A 5,242-nucleotide genomic window follows, 5' to 3' on the forward strand; every position below is an offset into this window, starting at 1 on the left:
GCAGGCGGATTTCTGTGAGTTCAAGGTCAGCCTGGTCTACATAGTGAGTTCCAGGACAGCTGGGGCTACAGGGAGACTCTGTCTCAAAAAAGACAGGGAAAAAAAAAAAAAAAAACTAAATATATGATAAAAACAGAGAAAAAATACAAAAATGATTGTTGAAATTATCTTTTAAGTGATATTGATGTTTAAATGTAAAAAGTGTTTCATACATATAGAGATATAAATAAGCTTTTAAGTTTCATGAGCTCTTACTTGTCAGTTGTTGGTCTTATTTCCTGTGCTACTAGAGTCTTGTTCATAAAGTCCTGTGTGCCCACAAGCTGAAACATGCTCCCTATTTTCTCCTCTGTCCATTTCAGGGTATCAAGGTTTACGTTGAGGTTTTGATCCATTTAGACATCAATGTTACACAGGGTGAGTGACAGAAACCTAGTTTCATTTTTCTACACATTGAAATTCAGGTTTCTGAACACCATTTGTTGATGATGCTTTATTCCAGTCTATATTTTTGACATCTTTATAAAATATCAGAAAATTGTAATTGTGTGCACATATCTGGGTCATCAGTTCTATTCAACTGATCTACCTGCATGTCTGTTTTTGTTGCAATACCATGCTGCTTTTATTACTATGGGCCTCTGGTATATTTTGAAATCAAGTATGGTTGTTTCTGTTCAAGATTCTTTTGGCCATCCCTGTTGCTGTATGCTTCAGTACAAAATTTTAGATTACTTTTTCTATGTATGTGAAGAATGGCATTGGAATTTTGATTTGGATTGTATTGAATCTGTAGATTGCTTTTGGGAGAATGCTCATTTTCACAATCTTAGTTCTTCCAATCAATGATCACAGGGTATCTTTCCATATTCTAATGTCTTCCTAAATACCTTCTTCAGTGATTTAAAATTTTCATTGCAGACATCATTTGTTTCTTTGGTTAGGTTTAGTCTCAGGTATTTTATTGTATTTCTGGCTATTTGAATATCATTTTTTCACTGATTTATCTTTCAGTCTGTCATTGGTATACAGAAAGCCTATGGATTTTTTGTGTGGAAATCACTGAAATCAGCTCTAAGAGTACAGCAGAGGAAACTGTGAAACAAAGCAGCAAGAAGCCCATAGAACAAGAGAAAATGTTTGCCAGTTATTCATCCTACAGAGAATTGGTGTGTAGAATATACAGATCCCTGTAAAGTGCCTGAGAGCGCTTGTTTAGGACCTTGGCCCAATAAGCTTGCTGAATCCTGCCTTACCCATCCCCCCTACTCTGAGACCACCTGATACCCCCCACCCCCACCCAGTGTCTCAGGGCCATGCCTCCCTACTGCTTCATAGGGACCCAGACCTTCAGATACAAAACTGTCTAAGAGCCTGCCTGAGAGCTCCGGACTAGGGCCTCCCCGAGGTGAACTTCCCAAATATTGCTGTACCCATCCCTCTTCTCTGGTCCCACCTGAAGTCCCTCCCCACTGCCCAAGGACCACACCTCCATACTGCCTAGTGGGGGTGCAGACTCTTGGAGATTGCCAGAGAGGACTTGACTAGGGCTTCTGCCAGGTGAGCTACCCTAATCCCACCATTCTATCCCCTACTCTGGGACCACCTGAAGTCCCCCTCATTGCCCCAGGGCCAGGCCTCTCTACTGCCTAGTGGGGCTGTAGACCCTTGAAGATTTCCTGAGAGCTCCCAACTAGGGCCTCTGCCTACCTAGCTTCCCAAATAGCACCATGCCCATCCCCCTATTCTGGGGTCACCTAGGATCCTTCCCACTACTCCAGGGCTTAGGCTTCCCTGCTGACTATCAGGGACCAGCACTTCCATTTTCTATCTCCTTTCCATAGACCTATACCTCTGAGAGTTCAGCACCAGTATCATGTTGCCCTCCCAGAGAGCTCTTGAGTAGCCTGACTTGAGCCATCTTGTCCTTCCAATATAAAATCAAAAGAGAGAACCTGAAGCCTAGACCAACCAGCTTCTCATATGCAATCATAAAGCAACAAAATAAATCCACTTTCTGTAGGAAACCAGGATGCCAGGCCATAGGGTGAGGTGAGCCTAAAACTTATAGGTCCAGGCTACATTCTCTGCTAAAAGGGAGGGGCACTGAAAACAGTGGCTCTGATAATCCCTGCCTTGCAGAACACTGTTGGGCTGGCAGGAGGAGGCGGCCAGGTCATAAAAGTGCAGGCTCCCTACTCTGTGGGAAAGCATCTTGATCAACAACCCTTAGCTCATCTCCTTGTCCTAAACAAATAACTCAGCTATCCCTGGCTAAGAGATTAGGCCAGGTCAGAGGTTTACTCCTGAGCTAAAAGCTAAACATTTACCATGCTTTTAAGAAAGAAAACATTGTGGCCAATAAATTACTGGATGGGCATTGATAACCTTGAGTAAAAGTTTAAGAATCCTGGCGCCAACTAACAGACTAAATGTCCTGTTTCTTTGTACCCTAAATCTTTGTATGTGACTGTCATATCCCACGTGACTGCTAGTTCCTTGGGATGTATAAAAACCATATGAATTCTAAAATAAATCATCCTGTTGGGAAGACACAGGTCCCAGAGTTTGACTCTGTCACCGATCAGGCCCTCTGCCCTGAAGCCAGTAGGCCCCCCGGTAAGCAAAGCAAACCTGAGTCCCCACAACTTTCTAAAAATCATAATGAAAAAGAAATAATAATATGGAAAATCAAAACAATATATCTTCACCAAATAATACCAGTCCCTATAGAAGAGTTCTACAATGGGAACACCCTAGAGATAACCAAGGACAAACAGTTTAAAAGAAAAATCATAAGCATGATCCAAGAATTCAACAAATTTAAAGAACAAACAAGAACTAAAAGAAGACAGGGATAAACTTCTGATTGAATTCACAAAAGAAATAGAAATATTGAAGAAAACTCAAGATGAAATGAAGAAGGAAGTGAAATCCTCAATAAGTCACTTTGAAACAATGGGAGAAAACCTCATAAGTAGAATGAATGAAATGGAAAAAAGAGTGTCAAGATTGGATGATAAAATTGAAAATTTAGACTGCTCAAGCAATGAATATGAGAAATTGTTTCTAAAAAGGAATGGAATACACAGGAAATGTGGGACACCATGAAAAGACCAAATTTAAGCATCATAGGCACAGAGGAAGGAGAAGAATGGCAGGTAAATGGTATTGACCAAATCTTCAGCAGAATAATAGATGAAAATTTCCCCAAATTAAGGAAAGACATACCCATACAATTATATGAAGCACATAGAGCACCAAGTAAACAGGACCAGGAATAACAAAACAAAACTCCCCATGACACATCATAGTGAAAACATTAATGTACAGAACAAAGAGAGACTACTGAAAGCTGCAAGAGAAAAAGAAAAAGTCACATGTAAAGGAAAACCATCAGAATTTCAGCTGACTTTTCAATGCAAACTATGAAAGCCAGAAGAGCCAGGACCAAAGTATTTCCAGGTCTAAATGGCCATAAATGACAACCAGAATACTTAAATAACTCTAGCCCTGAAAGATGTATGTCATATGTTCTCCTTCATATGCAGATCGTAGCTTCAAATTTTGTATTTTATGTACTTAACTTGGAGTATAAGTGGAAGGGAGAAAATAGAAAACGGCTCTGTGTGTGTGTGTGTGTGTGTGTGTGTGTGTGTGTGTATAAATGTTAAGGGAGAGGAAATAGATTTAACTAAAGAAGTGAGGTGCAATATTGGGAGTGGAGGGCTTAGGTGGAGAGTTGTGTGGGAGATGGAGGAATTAGGGGATGGTTAACTGTAAGTAGGTATATGAAAAGTCATATGGGGGTCTACTATCTATCAACCCAACTGAAGAAAAAAAATGGAGGGATAATAGAACACACATGAAATGAATGAAGACAGAGGAATATTGAGGGTTAAATGATTAAGCTGGGTTGGGATGGGAGATGTGGGAGTGGATGGGTAGTGGATATCTTAAAATTTTTGATTGTATAGGCCTTTGTAGCTATATCTACACACACACACACACACACACACACATATGTATATATATATATATATATACACACAGTCATTAAATTAGGCTGGGGCAATAGGAGATGGTGTGAAAAAGAAAAGTAAAACAACCCTGGCATCTTAGGAAAACAAAAGATAACCATAAAAAAAGAAAAAAAAGTAAAAAGAAGTAGAAAAGAACATTACCACCACCACTACCAAAAACCAAAACCAGACAAACAAACAAAAAACTAAATATCTATGAAAATCCCTAATGGAAACCCACTACTTTGTAAGGTAATTTCAAAAAACATCTTTGTTAGTTACTTTTCTGTTTCTGTGATAAAATAACATGACAAAAAGCAAGAAACTTAAGATTCAGTTTAATTTGATTTATGGTTCCAGAGAGTTCCATGTCTATCATAGCATGGTATAGCAGTGGAAGGATAGAGCTGGAAGATTACATCTCAGCTAAACACAGGAAGGAGAGAGAGAGAGAAAGAGAGAGAGGGAGAGAGAGAGCGAGAGAGAGAGAGCAGGATGTACACTGAGGTGAGACTATAAATGCTCAAAGCCCAACCCCAGTGGCATACTTCCTTCAACAATGCTTCAAGTCTGAAAGATCCATATATGAGCCTAAGGGGGAACATTTTTCATTTAAAGCATCACAATTAAGAAAAAAAATTTAGAAGAATAAAGAAAGAAAGAGTTCAAGCAGAATGACCTTGCATGGGTAGACAATATTGCCGTCAGAAGACATGGGTCATTAATTGACAATTGTTTTATGGGTATGATATACTTTCCTGTGAATTATTGTTCAGGGAGACAGAGAGGCCCCCTGAGAGAAAGCAGGCCATTCTCATTGATCTTAGTTACCCACCATAACTACATATCAAGGCACTATTGCTGGAGACACAACACATTTGCTATAGAACACATATAACCAAATGTCAAACAAACTGAGAAACTTCCTCCCTATCAGGTAACTTTGAAGGTGCTATGTAGAATGCTGGGGAACAGAAGGTATCAATGGGTTTATGTAGCATTAGATTCTGAATGTTAGAATACTGAGCTGCCAGGCAAAATGTGCCTACTAATGCAATGGTGTGCAAGTGTTATAGGGTTAGTAATCACATTCTGATTGGATTTGAAGGGTTCTCTGTTGGAGGGAATTTCTTGCTGGTATTTTATTCTTGGTAAAAGACCATAATTGGGAAAGTCTTAAGTCCTTGGATAGAAATTACTATTTCTCTCTTGCCAAACAG

This window comes from Nannospalax galili, unplaced genomic scaffold (assembly GCF_000622305.1).
Source record: "Nannospalax galili isolate Female #2095 unplaced genomic scaffold, S.galili_v1.0 scaffold140, whole genome shotgun sequence".
Lineage (NCBI taxonomy): Eukaryota > Metazoa > Chordata > Mammalia > Rodentia > Spalacidae > Nannospalax > Nannospalax galili.